Genomic DNA, 21993 nt, shown 5'->3' on the forward strand with positions numbered 1-21993 from the left:
TGCAAATAAAATGGGCAAAAATGGGGAGATTTTATTAACCATTGTCACGTCCTAGATGATGGAGGTCAGATATACCCACTGAAACACCCACACATGGTCCCCCATATTGACCATATACCCAAGTATCTCCATGCAGTCAGACCTTTGATTTTGTGCCACCAGGGTCACAATAATATAGCCCCTCTCTGAATGTCCGAGTGTGACCCCGTCCCCATGGGTTACTGCAGCTAGTGTTGCCAGCACTGCCACTGCCTGGGTGGGGGCACCCCACCGGAATCCCCACCGGCTAGGTAGAAGGTCTTCAAGGTTCTCATTAGCAACTTTGAGAATTTCCTTGTATATTATGCTCTCCCTTTGGGGACCTTGGCTTTGCAGGACCAACCCTGCCAAGTAGGATCAGAATCTTGAGGGGGCAGTGCTGCTCTAGGTCTCTGACCGCATTTTGGCTGCATGCAGACCGCTTACAGCAGGTCCATATAACAGCTAGGGACTTTTCCTTAGTATCTGGGTCGTTCAGGTGTGTGTCTAGGGTATAGGGTTGTGAACCGTTCCATCAACATAGGATCATAAATAAATACATGTAGAATTAGATGTAGAATTCATTTAAAAAATGTAGTTCCACCATGATAGGACAATAAATAAATAAATATGTATATCCCTCATCTGAACAACATTGAAAGCTCTCTCACAACCCCTGCTCACAGCAATACTTCTGGGATATGCAACCATTTCCTTTCTCACTCAACCCATACCACACCATCCACACATACTGTGCCTTCTGTTTACTGAGTTTTTATTTTCACCATGTTGAATTAGTGCTTTTGTGTTCCAGTTAGTTATATTTGAAGATAGATTTTTGTTGTATTATTACAATTCATAACCGGACTAGAATTGTGTGTTTCATAACTTGCCTCCTCTATGAGAACTTAGTCATTTTTTAAATAGCCATGGAGTAGTCTTCGTGTCTCTGAACAACTGGTTATCAATATATAGTTTATCGACGACGAGAGCTACTCGTTTACCTTTCTATCTATTTTCCTTGAAAATTGGATACAGAACATTCTGCAATTTCCTTTGGGAACTGGACATTCATGACAATTTTCTTGCCAGCAAGTCTTTTAACCATTATTTTATCTTTAAAGAAAGCAAATTTGGCAACGATTGGGCGTTCATACCTCTGCCCTCTCTGTCCGAAGCGGTGTACACGTTCAAGTTGGATTTTGTCGATAGCTTGGCGTGGGATCTGAAGCGCTGTAAGGAGGAACTCTAACTACAGATTCAGGAACTTCTTTCTCTTGGATACCTGTAAGTACCAGATTCTCTCTCATGGATCTAGTCTGTATGTCAAGTAAGGCTTCTCTCAGAACGGTATTCTCCTTTTTAAATTCATTAACTTCAGATTTCATCTTATCGACTGTCCCTTTTAGCCTGTTTGTGTCTTTCTCCAGTGTCGCAGCTTTTTCATCACTCATCTCAAGGCCTTCAACTCTTTATATCCTTACTGACTAGTTCAAGGATACCCAGTTTGTCATTTATTGATTTTTTTAACAGATCGGTTTCGACCTTTACCCTTCCCACTGGTGAAAATATGAAATCATCTGTGTCTGTATAAAAGTCACGTTTTTGTTTTGAAATAGGTTTCCCCGTCTTACTCTCCATCATGTTTGGGTGTTGCTTGGTTTCAGAATATTTGTCGATAAATGTCTCTCATCTGAAGATTTGTTTTGTGTTGTTATCCAGATTGAAGGCGATCACCCACCGGATCGTGTAGTGCTAATATTTAGTCTAACTTACCGATATTCAATATTATGTTTTTATCTTGAGGTGGTCTACATACAGTTGAAGTCAGAAGTTTACATACACCTTAGCCAAATACATTTAAACTCCGTTTTTCACAATTCATGACATGTAATCCTAGTACAAATTCCCTGTCTTAGGTCAGTTAGGATCAACACTTTATTTTAACTTTGGTTAAACGTTTCAGGTAGCCTTCCACAAGCTTCCCACAATAGGTTGGGTGAATTTTGGCCCATTCATCCTGACAGAGCTGGTGTAACTGAGTCAGGTTTGTAGGCCTCCTTGCTCGCACATGCTTTTTAAGTTCTTCCCACAAATGTTCTATAGGATTGAGGTCAGAGCTTAGTGATGGCCACTCCAATACCTTGACTTTGTAGTCCTTAAGCCATTTTGCCACAACTTTGGAAGTATGCTTGGGGTCATTGTCCATTTGGAAGACTCACTTGCGACCAAGCTTTAACTTCCTGACTGATGTCTTGAGATGTTGCTTCAATATATCCACATCATTTTCCCTCTTCATGATGCCATCTATTTCGTGAAGGGCACCAGTCCTGCAGCAAAGCACCCCCACAACATGATGCTGCCACCCCCGTGCTTCACGGTTGAGATGGTGTTCTTCGGCTTGCAAGCCTCCCCCTTTTCCCTCAAAACATAACGATGGTCATTATGGCCAAACAGTTCTATTTTTGTTTCATCAGACCAGAGGACATTTCTCCAAAAAGTATGATATTTATCCCCATGTGCAGTTGCAAACTGTAGTCTGGCTTTTTTAATGGTGGTTTTAGAGCAGTGGCTTCTTCCTTGCTGAGTGGCCTTTCAGGTTCTGGTGATATAGGACTCGTTTTACTGTGGATATAGATACTTTTGTACCTGTTTCCTCCAGCATCTTCACAAGGTCCTTTGCTGTTGTTCTGGGATTGATTTGCACTTTTCGCAGCAAAGTACGTTCATCTCTAGGAAACAGAACGCGTCTCCTTCCTGAGCGGTATGACGGCTACGTGGTCCCATGGTGTTTATACTTGCGTACTATTGCTTGTACAGATGAACGTGGTACGTTCAGGCATTTGGAAATTGCTCCCAATGATGAACCAGACTTGTGGAGGTCTACAAAAATGTTGTTGAGGTCTTGGCTTATTTCTTTTGATTTTCCCATGATGTCAAGCAAAGAGGCACTGAGTTTGAAGGTAGGCCTTAAAATACATCCACAGGTACACCTCCAATTGACTCAAATTATGTAAATTAGTCTGTCAGAAGCTTCTAAAGCCATGACATCATTTTCTGGAATTTTCCAAGCTGTTTAAAGGCACAGTCAACTTAGTGTATGTAAACTTCTGACCCACTGGAATTGTGATACAGTGAATTATAAGTGAAATAATCTGTCTGTAAACAATTGTTGGAAAAATGACTTGTGTCATGCACAAAGTAGATGTCCTAACCGACTTGCCAAAACTATAGTTTGTTAACAAGATATGTGTGGAGTGGTTGAAAAATGAGTTTTAATGACTCCAACCTAAGTGTATGTAAACTTCCGACTTCAACTTTAGCTACGTTCAGTCCGCCATCTTGGCACTTCCGAAAGGTTGTCATTCTTACAGATGTAGGATCTTAATTTGAGCCAGTTTGATACAACAGGGAAAAAAATTATCCTGCATCCACAGGAAATTTGAATTATTACGTGGATTATAATTAATAAACATTTTTGTAGGGGTTGATATATTTTCATTAGGGCAAGTCAAGTCTGAAAGTTCAAAGTGGAAATGACAAACTTTAGAAAATGTTATAAAACTGAAATACACTACAGGTTTGCATTCCCTGCTGTGCAGGGGAATTGGCAGCAACAAAAGAGTGATAAAACACATGTGCACATACATACAACCTACTCCCTGTGAGTTCTTCCAAGGCTGCAGTGGAGGGAGGGAGGGCAGGGGGAGGGGACAGAGAGAGGAAGGAGGGGAATGGAAGGGGCCCCTAGCTCGTTTGGCAGCTCATACATCAGAGTGAATAGAACCAATTATAAATCAAGAGAAATGTCTCCCTATTATTCAGTAGGAACCAGGAGAGCCCAGCCCAGCCAGCCCAGCCCATCCTGCCTCCTCCTATACTGCTCTCTCTAAGGAGGCAGGGAGAGAGGACAGAGAAAGAGAGAAATTGAGAGAGAGAAAGATACATATAGAACAAGGCAAAATTAAACATTGCGTCCCCCTCAAACGATCCAGTGCCCCTCTTGGGCCGATCAGTGTAATTTTGTAAATGACGCATCTCTATGGCAAGACCCATCATTCACCCAAGTCTCATCAAAATCGGGCCAGTGGTGTTTGAGATATAGTCTAGGTTAGCTAGACTCATATCCCTGAGCATGTGTGCCAAATTTCATCACTGAGTCAAACAGATCAAGTTATAGCGCCACCGTGAGGTCGATATGAATGTTCTTACATATGTTAAGTCTTGACGGTGTTTGCAACATGCATACCAAATTTAGCTGCATCATTCAACCAAGGTTCGTCAAAAACGGGCAAGTGCTGTCTGAGATATCGCGTTTGACCAATGAACGAACGAACATAATAACGGACGGAGACAGATCCACAGTCCCTTCCCTGGTTTCATCATGGGGGACAACAAGGGGGCATCTAGCACAGAGGTGATAGAACAGAGATATAAGAAACAGCCTTGGGAAAAAATAAGAGAAAATGAGGGAGGGCAATGGCATAGAGAAAATATAGGGCAATGGCATAGAGAAAATATAGGGCTATGGCATAGAGAAAATATAGGGCAATGGCATAGAGAAAATATAGGGCTATGGCATAGAGAAAATATAGGGCAATGGCATAGAGAAAATATAGGGCAATGGCATAGAGAAAATATAGGGCTATGGCATAGAGAAAATATAGGGCTATGGCATAGAGAAAATATAGGGCTATGGCATAGAGAAAATATAGGGCTATGGCATAGAGAAAATATAGGGCAATGGCATAGAGAAAATATAGGGCAATGGCATAGAGAAAATATAGGGCAATGGCATAGAGAAAATATAGGGCAATGGCATAGAGAAAATATAGGGCAATGGCATAGAGAAAATATAGGGCAATGGCATAGAGAAAATATAGGGCTATGGCATAGAGAAAATATAGGGCTATGGCATAGAGAAAATATAGGGCAATGGCATAGAGAAAATATAGGGCTATGGCATAGAGAAAATATAGGGCAATGGCATAGAGAAAATATAGGGCTATGGCATAGAGAAAATATAGGGCAATGGCATAGAGAAAATATAGGGCAATGGCATAGAGAAAATATAGGGCTATGGCATAGAGAAAATATAGGGCAATGGCATAGAGAAAATATAGGGCTATGGCATAGAGAAAATATAGGGCTATGGCATAGAGAAAATATAGGGCTATGGCATAGAGAAAATATAGGGCAATGGCATAGAGAAAATATAGGGCAATGGCATAGAGAAAATATAGGGCAATGGCATAGAGAAAATATAGGGCTATGGCATAGAGAAAATATAGGGCAATGGCATAGAGAAAATATAGGGCTATGGCATAGAGAAAATATAGGGCAATGGCATAGAGAAAATATAGGGCTATGGCATAGAGAAAATATAGGGCAATGGCATAGAGAAAATATAGGGCAATGGCATAGAGAAAATATAGGGCTATGGCATAGAGAAAATATAGGGCAATGGCATAGAGAAAATATAGGGCTATGGCATAGAGAAAATATAGGGCTATGGCATAGAGAAAATATAGGGCAATGGCATAGAGAAAATATAGGGCTATGGCATAGAGAAAATATAGGGCTATGGCATAGAGAAAATATAGGGCTATGGCATAGAGAAAATATAGGGCAATGGCATAGAGAAAATATAGGGCAATGGCATAGAGAAAATATAGGGCAATGGCATAGAGAAAATATAGGGCTATGGCATAGAGAAAGGAGAGAGATAGCTAAGAGATAGGGGTCAAATGCTATAGAGAACTAATAGAATGCTTATTACATAGTAATAAAGTTCAGGTGTGTGTGTGTGTGTGTGTGTGTGTGTGTGTGTGTGTGTGTGTGTGTGTGTGTGTGTGTGTGTGTGTGTGTGTGTGTGTGTGTGTGTGTGAGAGAGTGTGTGTGTGTGAGTGTGTGTGTGTGTGAGAGTGTGTGAGAGTGAGACTCTCTGACAGACGTTATAGCACGGCCAGAGGAGTTCCATGTGTCCCGTCACTCAAACGATATTGATGTCATTCCGGACTAAAAGAGAAGCAGGCCAAAACACAGGACTGCACATGTGCAGACTGACAATACACAGACCTGTGCCAATAGCAATAGACAAACGAACACAGGCAGAAACTAGGATAATCTGCACAGCAAGACCTGTGCAGCTCGCTGTCACACCAGGACAAGATAGCATCACAAACTACTGTGCTGCTGTTCTCAGACCAGTTCTTTTGATTTATGAGTGAGGCAACAGAAATAGACTCGTGGTATTATCCCAGGCCAGGGAAAGACGCCATACTCCATCCATCCAGTTAAGAGACAGGTTTCCACATGTCTGGGAATAATGATGACATGCAGTCCTGAGAAATACATTAGTTTGATCACCTTTGCCTATGATGGTAGTAGGACCCATATCAAATCACCATCGCCTTTCTTCCTGATACTAACTGAAATCAAATCACCATCGCCTTTCTTCCTGATACTAACTGAAATCAAATCACCATCGCCTTTCTTCCTGATACTAACTGAAATCAAATCACCATCGCCTTTCTTCCTGATACTAACTGAAATCAAATCACCATCGCCTTTCTTCCTGATACTAACTGAAATCAAATCACCATCGCCTTTCTTCCTGATACTAACTGAAATCAAATCACCATCGCCTTTCTTCCTGATACTAACTGAAATCAAATCACCATCGTCTTTCTTCCTGATACTAACTGAAATCAAATCACCATCGTCTTTCTTCCTGATACTAACTGAAATCAAATCACCATCGCCTTTCTTCCTGATACTAACTGAAATCAAATCACCATCGTCTTTCTTCCTGATACTAACTGAAATCAAATCACCATCGCCTTTCTTCCTGATACTAACTGAAATCAAATCACCATCGTCTTTCTTCCTGATACTAACTGAAATCAAATCACCATCGTCTTTCTTCCTGATACTAACTGAAATCAAATCACCATCGCCTTTCTTCCTGATACTAACTGAAATCAAATCACCATCGTCTTTCTTCCTGATACTAACTGAAATCAAATCACCATCGCCTTTCTTCCTGATACTAACTGAAATCAAATCACCATCGTCTTTCTTCCTGATACTAACTGAAATCAAATCACCATCGCCTTTCTTCCTGATACTAACTGAAATCAAATCACCATCGTCTTTCTTCCTGATACTAACTGAAAAAGTGCACGTCTTTTGAATCAGAGAACAAACTCAACAACCCCGGACCCTGAAATACTACTGCAGGTTTGGTAGGTTAGTTTCTAAATGTAATCTGTTACAGTTACTATTTACCTGTCCAAAATTGTAATTAGTCACGTAACTTTTGGATTATCTAAACTCATGAATGTAATCTGATTACTTTCCCCCTAAGAGGCATTAGAAGACAAAAAGGATCCATCAAACACATTTGGTGTGTCATCATAGTGGTCTCTGATTGGTGGTCATCATTTGGTGTGTCAACACAGTGGTCTCTGATTGGTGGTCATCATTTGGTGTGTCATCACAGTGGTCTCTGATTGGTGGTCATCATTTGGTGTGTCATCACAGTGGTCTCTGATTGGTGGTCATCATTTGGTGTGTCATCACAGTGGTCTCTGATTGGTGGTCATCATTTGGTGTGTCATCACAGTGGTCTCTGATTGGTGGTCATCATTTGGTGTGTCATCACAGTGGTCTCTGATTGGTGGTCATCATTTGGTGTGTCATCACAGTGGTCTCTGATTGGTGGTCATCATTTGGTGTGTCATCACAGTGGTCTCTGATTGGTGGTCATCATTTGGTGTGTCATCACAGTGGTCTCTGATTGGTGGTCATCATTTGGTGTGTCATCACAGTGGTCTCTGATTGGTGGTCATCATTTGGTGTGTCATCACAGTGGTCTCTGATTGGTGGTCATCATTTGGTGTGTCATCACAGTGGTCTCTGATTGGTGGTCATCATTTGGTGTGTCATCACAGTGGTCTCTGATTGGTGGTCAGACTCGCTCAGGTGGAACAAACTTAAACTTGCGCCTTTTTTGAATGCTGATTAAATGTCATTGAGAAAACAGAAAAATGTCATAATGTATTTTTTCACAAGCATCCTTTCTAAATTTTTATGTAATCCAAGAAGTAATCATCTAGTTTTTCAAAAGTATCTGTAATCGGATTACATTTTTGCTGGTAACGTAACTGATAACAGTTAGTTTTTTTATAATCAGTTACTCCCTTTTCGACTACTGGACAGAGAAAAGTGACTCCTAGCCACAGAAACAACCAGATATGCAAACAATAACCAATGAAAAACCACTTTGAGTGTAAGTGAAGAGTAAGACATTGGTTGATCCGTCCCTAGAGCAGACTGTCTGTCATAAACAACAGTAACATTCCAACAACTGTCCCAGAGAGTTATAACTCATTCACAACACATTGGCACAAGATGGTGTGCAAGAATGGAGGGAGAATAAATCATTGGGAACCAAAATAAGTTAATGGCTCCGAGGGGTTCTGTTCTCACAAACTGTTCAACAGTGTGTGTGTGTGTGTGTGTGTGTGTGTGTGTGTGTGTGTGTGTGTGTGTGTGTGTGTGTGTGTGTGTGAGAGAGAGAGTGAGAGAGAGATAGAGAAAGAGCAAGGTGAGAAAGAGAGAGAGAGTGAGGAGAGAGAGTGAGTGAGAGAAAGAGCGAAGGGGGAAAGAGAGAGAGAGTGAGGAGAGAGAGTGAGTGAGAGAAAGAGCGAAGGGGGAAAGAGAGAGAGAGTGAGGAGAGAGAGTGAGTGAGAGAAAGAGCGAAGGGGGAAAGAGAGAGAGAGAGAGAAAGGGCAAGGGGAGAAAGAGAGGAGAGAGAGTGAGTGAGAGAAAGAGCGAAAGGGGGGGGAGAGAAACAAGACAGAAACAGAGAGAGGGTACTACTGTACTGAGAGGTTTCAGTCGGAGTGCTGCCGTCCTAGGTGGTGCTCATGGAGAATGGCCTTTGAGAGGGTGAACAAATATCTACTTAGTACACACTAGTCTCTGGAGTTTATCAATGATCTGACAACACTATGCCAGTCTCTCACAAACAGCAGCGTCAACTCAACTAGAGGTGACTGATGCTGGAGATCACACATGTGTTTATTCAAACATACGGGTGTCTCAGTGTGGTACTGTATTATCACTGTGACAGGTCTCAGAAAGAGACATACAACACCTCTAAAAGGCCAAAACACCGTCTACCTCTCAAACTATGCTGACTTTTCACTCCTCCATGGCTACCGCTCTCCTTTACATCTGTCCTCCCCTTTTTATTTTTTTAACCTTTATTTAACTAGGCAAGTCAGTTAAGAACTAATTCTTATTTACAATGACGGCCTACCGGGGAACAGTGGGTTAACTGCCTTGTTCAGGGGCAGAACGACAGATTTTTACCTTGTCAGCTCGGGGATTTGATCCAGCAACCTTTTGGTTACTGGCCCAACGCTCTAACCACTAGGCTACCTGCCACCCTCCCTTTCTCTTTCACCCTTCCACCCGTCTCTCCTCCACAACTATTTTCTCCATCCCTTCCTCGTCCATTCCTCTCTCCTCCACCTCCTTTTCTCCAACCCTCCCCCACCCCTCCCTCTCTCTCTCCTCTCTCCCCATCACCTCTCCCCTTTTGTCCTGTGTGGGAGAGGCTGTGGAAGGCTAGTGAGGTATGCAAGGTCTGGCCGCGGAGGCAGGGCGGCTCGGAGCCCCAGGGGAGGGTACTGCACCCTGGCCACCTGCCGCTCCAGTCTGGACACCTGAAACCTTCAGGACAAGAGCAAGCTGACCCTACAAGCCCTATAACCCTAAAGCACAATATGTCAACTACACAGCCAGAACGCCCTGTATGGAAAACTACAGAGGAATAGGTATGAGCTCTGGGAGAATGTTCAACCAAGCCACAGCAAGCCTTCATTGTTGGCTATGTGTGTGTGTGTATAATCACTCTATTATACTACAACACTAGTAGAACCAGCTAATATGGATAGACTCCATGTAATGACAGATACACACACCCTACTACAGCCTAAAGCAGGGATGTGCAACTAGCTGACCCACTAATCAATCCTACCACCAAATCTTTTTTTTTTAGATCTATATTTTTGGGAACTCAGTAGGAGTCTTACTGTTGAGAGATAGAATAGTAGAACACACGAGGTGAAATGTCTAAATGTGGTTGTGCATCAGCCGTTTTTATCTTGTTATGTCAGTCACTGACAGTCAAAGAAATGTAGATTGGTAAATGAGTCTAGCGGACAGATATCTAAACTTGTAGAAATCATGGTTGAATATCCGACCGTGGGGCCCCCCCATTGATTTTGTTTGTCCGTCTCACCATATTAAAAACTGCAAAAATGTCTTTCCACCCTATGGCAACGTGTAGAATTGCATGAAATGAACTCTAAAACTTCAATTTGGTTATCTCCGCTGTCAAGAAGGGGGCCGCTAAAATGTTTTGCTCACAATTGGGGGGAACCCCCCAACAAAATTTCACTTAGGGCCCCTAAAAAGCTAGGGCCGGCTCTGACTGCATTTGTGGGTATGGATGTGAGTATGCAGACCCACAAGCCACTGCTGCCCCTCATGATGAATTCAGATTTTTTTGTGGCCCCTACCCCCATCAACGTGGCCCATCCCTGGCCTAAAGTATCTCTCTTTCACACACACACTCCACAGTGCACGCTACGAGAAATACACATCCTATCATACACTGTGATCTGACTTCACTGGAACATGCAGGTCATCCTGAGAGGGAAATGTTCAACACGAGAGTGACAAGCTGCACATTCCTGTGTAAAGACATAATCCTGATTGGAGAACCATCACGCACACACACACACACACACACAGAGTCAGGCCGCACACACACACACAGAGTCAGGCACACACACACACACAGAGTCAGGCACACACACACACAGTCAGGCACACACACACACACACACACAGTCAGGCACACACACACACACACACAGAGTCAGGCACACACACACACACACAGAGTCAGGCACACACACACACACACACACACACACACACACACACACACACACACACACACACACACACACACACACACACACACACACACACAGGCCCGCAGATAGCTGCCTGCAGGCTGCTATGACTGCATGATTGTACCCGCTGTAGCACAGATGAAAGCCTACCCTCAGGAGGTTGTCTCCTCTTGTCAATTAACAGAAATGCTACACCCTCTAAGAAAACAATAAACCTTTCCACAGTCAGAACTTCAAAAGTCCCACATGCAGAATAATAACTATCCACCCAGAGTCATAGCCAGAACAAAAACTATCCATGGACTATATCCAATCTATATCCATGGACTATATCCAATCTATATCCATGGACTATATCCAATCTATATCCATGGACTATATCCAATCTATATCCATGGACTATATCCAATCTATATCCATGGACTATATCCAATCTATATCCATGGACTATATCCAAGCTATATCCATGGACTATATCCAATCTATATCCATGGACTATATCCAATCTATATCCATGGACTATATCCAATCTATATCCATGGACTATATCCAATCTATATCCATGGACTATATCCAATCTATATCCATGGACTATATCCAAGCTATATCCATGGACTATATCCAAGCTATATCCATGGACTATATCCAATCTATATCCATGGACTATATCCAATCTATATCCATGGACTATATCCAATCTATATCCATGGACTATATCCAATCTATATCCATGGCGTCAGAAGCAGAACAAGACACAGCAACCAGAACCTACTCAGTGTAACCACTAACCATGGACTCATAGCCAGAACATAGCCAGTAAAAGAGCTATCCTACCCAAAGTTATTATAGCCAGAACCAGAACTATCCAAGAACTATCCAAGAAGACATACCCAGGCAGGGATAGATTATCCTAGCCAAGTTTCCAATGGACAGATGAAGACATACCTACTGAGAGTGGACCAAAACAATGTCAAACACACACCTATTAAGGCAACAAAAATAAGGACCTGCCATGTGTTTTTAACAACTCACAGTACTTCAAGGCCTGATGTTATCTTTCCAAAATAGGCATATGGACCAACCCTTGTCTTTAACCCTGTTGTTACCAACGAGTGGTTAATGTTGGGCTGGCATGGAAATGGAATGGTAAAATGTGTGCGTTCATCAGTGCATAGCTAATGGCTGCTCATAACTGCGCCACCAAATAAGGTCAGAAGACTGGGAAAGGAAAGAAACCCAGGCAGACTGGAATCAATTAGAGAATAGCTTTGATCCACCCGTCCGCCGATGATCAACAACAAACTCTACCGCACCATAGCTACCAAACAAGAGGTTCCTTATATTTAGACAGAGGCACAGCAACCAACGCCAAACATACATAGCCTCTTGGTAAACCAATTCACTTATTCAGTTTAATTGAAGAGATAATTCTTCTCGACCTTTAATCTGACTAACATCATGGATTGAGCTGAAAGAATCTCTTCTCTCAAACTGACATGGTGTCTTGTCAGTTTAATTGTGGTGTTTTTTCTATGCGAGTGAGTCAGGCTAAATGTAATCCAAATAACAAAACGACACCTGGAGGTACGAAACCCGAGCCCCCCCCCAGTGTGAGAATGACACCCATGCGAAGACTCGCCAAGAGCTCATTAGCGCCACTGGATTAGAAAAAGCATTTTCTCATTAAATCATTCCTCAGTAAAGGGATGATATCCCACTTGGCAAAAACTGGTTGAATCAACGTTGTTTCCATGTCATTTCAACAAAATAATTCTAATGTGATGACTTTGAATCAACGGAGAAACGTATTGGATTTGCAAAAAAATCATCAATGTAAGGGAAGTTCCTATTTTTTTCAAGTGGTGGAAGAAGTACCCAATTGTCATTCTTGAGTAAATGTATAGAAACCTTAATAGAAAGTTACTCAAGTAAACGTCACCCGGTAAAACAGTACTTGAGTAAAAGTCTAAAAGTATTTGATTCTAAATATACTTAAGTATCAAAAGTAAAAGTATAAATAATTTCAAATTCCTTATATTAAGCAAAGCAGACAGCACCATTTATAAAATATGCATTTGTGTTTAGTGAGTCCGCCAGATCAGAGGCACTAGGTGTTCACTTGATGATGTTCTCTTGATCAGTGTGCGAACTGGACCATTTTCCTGTCCTGCTAAGCAGTCAAAATGTAACGAGTACTTTTGGGTGTCAGGGAAAATGTGTGGAGTAAAAAGTACATTATTTTCCTTAGGAATGTAGCGAAGTAAAAGTAAAAGTTGTCCAAAATATAAATAGTAAAGTACAGATACCCCAAAAAACTACTGAAGTAGTACTTTAAAATATTTTTACTTAAGTAGTTTACACCAATTTTTTTCATCCAACTTTTAACCTAAATTCAATGTCATGATGATATTTTATTTTGATTTCACGTTGAATTCACAGTTGTTGAAAACTCAACCAAATGTTAATCAAAAATAGACTTTGAACTGACATCTGTTCCCAGTGGGATGAGACGCCCTTGACAGCTTGCAGCTAAAATACATTTAGGCATTCCACCACATTGATGGTTCAGAAGAGTTGACCAGCTGTCAATTTATTGTAATAAGGTTATTCTTGCACAGTGGAAGTTTGGTTTAATGATGAGAGGAGTGGGTTATTAAAAGCACGCAATTAGTGATGTTAAAGCTTTGCGTCATGAGAAACAAAATCTGTTCAGGCCATTTTATGGTGAATCAGACTAATAAATAAGATGTAGGCATGGAACCAATAATATGGGGATGGAATTTGGCAGTGCTTGCGGTGTCTGTTTTCTGTTACTCTCTATGGGAACGACTACAGGCTAAGGCCTGCAAAAATCGACACACTATTGGTCTTAAAATGAGAACTTTGAATCACAAATCATATATATTTATATCACGAACATAATAAAAAACGTATTCACACACCAAGATGAAAAGTTAGAGAAACGACTTTTGCAAAAAAGGACGCAAATCCCGAATACTGAAGGCAGAAATGATAGCGCAGCCGAAAGCTACCACATTCACTCAATGTGTCCCAAAACTGTCTTTTACAACCTTTCTAAAATAACATTTCAAAATTCGTATTTTTCATGACCGTTTCGTTCCATATCCCAAATATTACGCGCAGTCTTTGTTTCTATTGAGTTGGACTGAAAGGTAATTCAATTAAATAAAGACGTGGAAACAAAACAATTGTTGCTCACAAAGTTAGTAAGGTACCCGCATCCACATAAGAACATGGGAAACACTAAACGTACACCAATTATGTTACCACACATACGTGCGTAAAATATGATACCTCGATAGCAGCCGTTATTCCACGAATACAAGTATATTGTTAACTTGTAACGCATGTGTTATTACTTCGTGTAGTAGTGCAAAACATGGATCATTAGCAGAGATAAAAACTTACCAAAACGTGCTTTATTTGGAATTCACTCCTCCCGACACCACTTGATCTCCTTCTCCGCTTTTTACTTCAGTAAATTTTCGGGAAAAAACACTTTTCACTTTTTCTTTTCCCTCTAAAGCAACTGCTTTAGTAATTTACTGCGATGCCACCGACATTTTCTTCGGCTCCCCAAGTTCTCACATTGAAAGGCCGTTTTTGGATGACTGAGCTTGCAAACAATTCTCTCTTTTGCAACGCCTTTTCGGGTCCTCCCTCTTCCCAAGAAGGGGGAGGGATTTGAACAATAGGGACTCGCTCCCAAATCCCAACGTTTGGTAAAGCCGTCTAGTTTCCCCCCAAAAACACTCTAGTTTCACCGCACCGTAGATCTTACCGCCGTGCGCGATGATAAAGTGTTGTTTCAACTCATGTATGTACCTGTGCGTAAAGGAGTTTAATAAGATAAGTACATGAGCTAAAGAAAAACAAGTTCCCAAAAGTGAAATGTGGTGTGGGGAGAAAAAGACGCCCCCCCTCCCCTAGACGGGTGTGTTCCCCTGATTTGGTATGCGTTGTTCCCAAAGAGTTTTTATCGACCCCTGTCCATTGAAGCCCGCAAGCCTCTCTCTCTCTTGCGCAGCTGTGGCGTGTTGTGTGCAGGAGGCAGACGCAGTCAGAGGCATCTCACTACTCTCTCACACACTCTGTCTCATACCACAGTGATCACAGCAAAGAACCCCCGCGAGCTCGCCTCTGGAATTCTCTACTTCACTTCAATCAGCACACTTTGAAATGAGGGGGCCAAACGGAGCCATTCCTGTCCAGTTCATTAGTAACTGAATATTCTGACTAAGATCACAGGGGTTTGATACGGGCCAGTTGGTGGTGGTGGTGGAGGGGGGTGGGGGGTTGGTGGGAATCTGGCAACCTTATCCCCTGGCTGAATGGAGGAACTCCCACCATGTACCTGAGAGGTTATTGCAACACAGCAGGGGTGTCATTGGCATACAAAGCCGTGCTGGTTTGTGACACCTGTTGCTCTTGTTCAGGTGAAAGTGTGTGAAGTGTGTGAAGTGTGTGTTTGGTGTGTGTGTGTGTGTGTGTGTGTGTGTGTGTGTGTGTGTGTGTGTGTGTGTGTGTGTGTGTGTGTGTGTGTGTGTGTTAGTGCCAGTGTGCGGTTGGTCCAGCCTATCCTTTATGCACCCCCTGCTAGTTAATATCCAAATGCTATTGGTATGCATGGGACTGATGATATTATAGGCGAAATGATCACACTCACTGTTCATTCAACTAATACACTAAACAGTGCCCATAGTTAGACATGCTCACTCATAAAGTAAGGATACACCCCCAACACGCATGGATGTACTGTACACACACACACACACACACACACACACACACACACACACACACACACACACACACACACAAAACCACCGTTGTACATGTTTTTGAGAGTCATAAACACTATTTGAGGGTGTTTTCCAATGCTGTGGCGTGGTTGGCCAGAATTCTGTGTGCTTGGCTAGTATTTTAGTCTTGTTGTTGTTACTGCTACTTCTGTTTCTGCTCTGGACTCCTCAGTGACCACCAGGAGCACAGAAAGAGAAAGAGGGAGAGGGTCCCAAACAAACTCTCAACCAACCCCTCCATACTGCCCCCTCCCCCTCTCCTCTGCTCTCCTGTGCTCTTCTCTCTGTGCTGGGCAGGCTGAATTAGACCTGGACAAAAGGCTTTGTAGCCCGGCCATGAAAGGCCCATTAACCATGCTGCAGCTCCCAGAGGCCCTGCCTGCAGGAGACCACCTCCCAGAATGCCCCTCTCTCAGCAGGCTGCGGTCCCAGCATGCAACGCTTCCCTTCAGCTAGGCTGTCGCTATTCAGGGTCCTTGGGACGTCCCTACCCTAAACCCCTAAACCACACCTTAACCCCTACCCATACCCTAACTTTAACCATAAACCTTACCTAACCCTAACCTTAACCCCTACCCATACCCTAACTTTAACCATAAACCTTACCTAACCCTAACCTTAACCCCTACCCATACCCTAACTTTAACCATAAACCTTACCTAACCCTAACCTTAACCCCTACCCATACCCTAACTTTAACCATAAACCTTACCTAACCCTAACCTTAACCCCTACCCATACCCTAACTTTAACCATAAACCTTACCTAACCCTAACCTTAACCCCTACCCATACCCTAACTTTAACCATAAACCTTACCTAACCCTAACCTTAACCCCTACCCATACCCTAACTTTAACCATAAACCTTACCTAACCCTAACCTTAACCCCTACCCATTCCCTAACTTTAACCATAAACCTTACCTAACCCTAACCTTAACCCCTACCCATTCCCTAACTTTAACCATAAACCTTACCTAACCCTAACCTTAACCCCTACCCATTCCCTAACTTTAACCATAAACCTTACCTAACCCTAACCTTAACCCCTACCCATTCCCTAACTTTAACCATAAACCTTACCTAACCCTAACCTTAACCCCTACCCATAACCTAACTTTAACCATAAACCTTACCTAACCCTAACCTTAACCCCTACCCATAACCTAACTTTAACCATAAACCTTACCTAACCCTAACCTTAACCCCTACCCATACCCTAACTTTAACCATAAACCTTACCTAACCCTAACCTTAACCCCTACCCATTCCCTAACTTTAACCATAAACCTTACCTAACCCTAACCTTAACCCCTACCCATAACCTAACTTTAACCATAAACCTTACCTAACCCTAACCTTAACCCCTACCCATAACCTAACTTTAACCATAAACCTTAGCTAACCCTAACCTTAACCCCTACCCATTCCCTAACTTTAACCATAAACCTTACCTAACCCTAACCTTAACCTTAACCCTTACCCATACCCTAACTTTAACCATAAACCTTACCTAACCCTAACCTTAACCCTTACCCATAACCTAACTTTAACCATAAACCTTACCTTACCTAACCCTAACCTTAACCTTAACCCTTACCCATAACCTAACTTTAACCATAAACCTTAGCTAACCCTAACCTTAACCCTTACCCATTCCCTAACTTTAACCATAAACCTTACCTAACCCTAACCTTAACCCTTACCCATAACCTAACTTTAACCATAAACCTTAGCTAACCCTAACCTTAACCCCTACCCATTCCCTAACTTTAACCATAAACCTTACCTAACCCTAACCTTAACCTTAACCCTTACCCATAACCTAACTTTAACCATAAACCTTAGCTAACCCTAACCTTAACCCTTACCCATTCCCTAACTTTAACCATAAACCTTACCTAACCCTAACCTTAACCCCTACCCTACCCTTAACCTTACCTAAACCTAACCTTAACCTTAACCCCTACCCTACCCTAACTTTAACCTTACCTAACCCTAACCCTAACCTTAACCCTTACCCATTCCCTAACTTTAACCATAAACCTTACCTAACCCTAACCTTAACCTTAACCCTTACCCATAACCTAACTTTAACCATAAACCTTACCTAACCCTAACCTTAACCCTTACCCATAACCTAACTTTAACCATAAACCTTACCTAACCCTAACCTTAACCCCTACCCTACCCTAACTTTAACCTTACCTAAACCTAACCTTAACCCCTACCCTAACTTTAACCATAAACCTTAGCTAACCCTAACCTTAACCCTTACCCATTCCCTAACTTTAACCATAAACCTTACCTAACCCTAACCTTAACCCCTACCCTACCCTTAACCTTACCTAAACCTAACCTTAACCTTAACCCCTACCCTACCCTAACTTTAACCTTACCTAACCCTAACCCTAACTTTAACCCTTACCCATTCCCTAACTTTAACCATAAACCTTACCTAACCCTAACCTTAACCCTTACCATTTTAAATGTCAACTGCAATGGGGGTATGCAGGTCCCAAGGATCCCGGATAGCATGAATCCTACTAGCCTCACCCCCGTCCACAGCCGCCCTATGAAAGACCAAGACACAGATTGTCATGTAGATTGTTATGAATGCTGTTATTAGAGTGATAGAGAGGGAAGGAGAAGTTTGGGAAAATAGTGGGAAAGTGGACTGTTTGTATTGAGATGAGTCTGTGTTTTGAATGTTCCGTGTGTATGCATACAGAGTGTATAACCTAAGGTCTATAGGTGGAAGGTACTCATTAACTATGAATTAAAAAGATTAGCTAACTACAGCACTACTACGTCTCATTATATCAATGTTAATCATTGTGCATTGATCCTATCAAATAAACACTATAAATGAATGAAATACAGAATGAAAATGGGTTTGTGTGAGCGTTGAACGTGAGTCAAGTCCTGTGTCTGCAGGTGTGTTTTGGGTACTGTATGCATCAGTGTTGAGTGTGATGTTGAGTGTGAGTCAAGTCCTGTGTCTGCAGGTGTGTTTTGGGTACTGTATGCATCAGTGTTGAGTGTGATGTTGAGTGTGAGTCAAGTCCTGTGTCTGCAGGTGTGTTTTGGGTACTGTATGCATCAGTGTTGAGTGTGATGTTGAGTGTGAGTCAAGTCCTGTGTCTGCAGGTGTGTTTTGGGTACTGTATGCATCAGTGTTGAGTGTGATGTTGAATGTGAGTCCTGTGTCTGCAGGTGTGTTTTGGGTACTGTATGCATCAGTGTTGAGTGTGATGTTGAGTGTGAGTTGCTGCTAACCCTGCCCACAGTCTCTTCAGTCTTCAGTGAGCACCAATCTTCCCTCCAAAAATGTCGGAGCTGAGCAAAATTTCAGGTCTGCTGAGCGCAAACTTGAACGTTGTTTAAATTCTGTGCAACTTCCATCGTGCGTTTACTGTGAACACAGAGGTTGTACCCACTTTAAGTTACAGTTTTACTGTGAACACAGAGGTTGTACCCACTTTAAGTTACAGTTTTACTGTGAACACTGAGGCTGTACCGCTTTAAGTTACAGTTTTACTGTGAACACAGAGGCTGTACCAGCTTTAAGTTACAGTTTTACTGTGAACACAGAGGCTGTACCAGCTTTAAGTTACAGTTTTACTGTGAACACAGAGGCTGTACCCGCTTTAAGTTACAGTTTTACTGTGAACACAGAGGCTGTACCAGCTTTAAGTTACAGTTTTACTGTGAACACAGAGGCTGTACCCGCTTTAAGTTACAGTTTTACTGTGAACACAGAGGCTGTACCCGCTTTAAGTTACAGTTTTACTGTGAACACTGAGGCTGTACCCACTTTAAGTTACAGTTTTACTGTGAACACTGAGGCTGTACCAGCTTTAAGTTACAGTTTTACTGTGAACACAGAGGCTGTACCAGCTTTAAGTTACAGTTTTACTGTGAACACAGAGGCTGTACCCATTTTAAGTTACAGTTTTACTGTGAACACAGAGGCTGTACCCGCTTTAAGTTACAGTTTTACTGTGAACACTGAGGCTGTACCCACTTTAAGTTACAGTTTTACTGTGAACACTGAGGCTGTACCCGCTTTAAGTTACAGTTTTACTGTAAGCACTGAGTCTGTACCAGCTTTAAGTTACAGTTTTACTGTGAACACAGAGGCTGTACCAGCTTTAAGTTACAGTTTTACTGTGAACACAGAGGCTGTACCCATTTTAAGTTACAGTTTTACTGTGAACACAGAGGCTGTACCCGCTTTAAGTTACAGTTTTACTGTGAACACTGAGGCTGTACCCACTTTAAGTTACAGTTTTACTGTGAACACTGAGGCTGTACCAGCTTTAAGTTACAGTTTTACTGTGAACACAGAGGCTGTACCAGCTTTAAGTTACAGTTTTACTGTGAACACAGAGGCTGTACCCATTTTAAGTTACAGTTTTACTGTGAACACAGAGGCTGTACCCGCTTTAAGTTACAGTTTTACTGTGAACACTGAGGCTGTACCCGCTTTAAGTTACAGTTTTACTGTGGCCATGTATGCTACTGTGGCTATTTGATCATAATGTAGACCTGCCAGAGTGGCTTACCATCAAAAACAATGGAGAAAATGCATCCCATAACATTTAAACATGGAAATAGCTGCTCTATCATTCAGCCTACAGTAGTAGCCAATGTGTGGTGTTCAATGTAGGCCTACATTCCATGAGACTTCTGGAAAAAACATGCAGGGTTTGACATTAACCTGTTTATCCACTTGTCCTTCAGACAAGGAGGTGACAAAAATTGTTGTTGTATTGTAAGAAACCACTTTACAAAATAAAATACATTATTATTCCCATACCATTATTACAGAGAATTAGACACATGATGCTACCCTCTGCCTATTGGCTATTTAGCTTATTCAAGCTAAACAAAATACAACAAAATCTCTTGCACAGTTAGTTTTGTTTCGTTATGTTGCATTGAAAGTGGCTAATATTGAATTGATTCGACACAATTGCCACAGTAAAGGGAGACATTGATAGTTTTAACAGGGAAAACTCTAGAACAGAGGTCACCAACCTTTCATGAGTCAAGATCACTTTCTGAGTCAAAATGCAAGCCGAGATCTACCGCTCTGACTATGCAACATTAACCAATTAAAAACAGTACTGTATCAGTGAGGTTTGTATCAGTGAGGCTCTAGGCCCAAAACATTATCACCGCATACTGGCTTTGCTTGAATTTACCTGCCAATGCATTCTTGTTCGGGACATTTAAAAAAATGATATTTAAACATTTGAGGTAGGCTATATGATCACACCGGTAATAGAGCCATTGCTGTATTACTTGTGAGGCACAGCTGAGTGAGCATACATTTGCTTTTTATTTTACCGGGCTGATGGTGCCTGCATCTGATGGTCAGTCTCAGCGGAGGGAGAGAGCAGCAGACTGAGGGTCCGTCTCAGCGGAGGGAGAGAGCAGCAGACTGAGGGTCCGTCTCAGCGGAGGGAGAGAGCAGCAGACTGAGGGTCCGTCTCAGCGGAGGGAGAGAGCAGCAGACTGAGGGTCCGTCTCAGCGGAGGGAGAGAGCAGCAGACTGAGGGTCCGTCTCAGCGGAGGGAGAGAGCAGCAGACTGAGGGTTAGTCTCAGCGGAGGGAGAGAGCAGCAGACTGAGGGTCAGTCTCAGTGGAGGGAGAGAGCAGCAGACTGAGGGTCAGTCTCAGTGGAGGGAGAGAGCAGCAGACTGAGGGTCCGTCTCAGCGGAGGGAGAGAGCAGCAGACTGAGGGTCCGTCTCCCTCCGTTCTCCCTTTCCTCCACCGACCAAAAAGGGACACCGTCTTCCAGCTGATGGTGAAACTCGAGTCACACCGCATTATTTCTGCTTCATGCTCAAATTCATGTTGTTACTCCTATAAACAGAGAAAGTGAAATATTCCTCGATATTAAAAAAGACCCAAGCTGCTAATAATAACATCAATGCAAGCCTATAGATACACTTTCCTCCTCATTCATTACTGCTGCAGTGCTTGTTGTAGCGCTGAGTGGAAATAGGAAGAACGTGCATTTTATGGTTTATAAAAGTGTTGAATACAAAGTGTTGACAGTGCTGAGTAAGAACTTAAACATGAACTCACTCGTAAAAACAGCAGTTCTTTGCTGTATTCGCTGACATTGTCTCTCTAGTCATGG

General features: G+C 42.3%; 1 protein-coding gene across 1 annotated transcript in view; it reads right to left on the minus strand.

The window, feature by feature from the left end:
- boc (BOC cell adhesion associated, oncogene regulated) overlaps window positions 1–14978 on the minus strand; it is a 113962-nt gene extending 98984 nt beyond the window's left edge. Inside the window, exon 1 of the mRNA XM_045702660.1 lies at window positions 14445–14978. The gene's annotated coding sequence lies outside the window, so the exon portion shown is untranslated. The remainder of the gene's footprint in view (window positions 1–14444) is intronic.
- Window positions 14979–21993: the final 7015 nt, after the last annotated feature.

The sequence above is a fragment of the Salmo salar genome, chromosome ssa19 (genome assembly GCF_905237065.1).
Source record: "Salmo salar chromosome ssa19, Ssal_v3.1, whole genome shotgun sequence".
NCBI classification, from domain to species: Eukaryota; Metazoa; Chordata; class Actinopteri; order Salmoniformes; family Salmonidae; genus Salmo; species Salmo salar.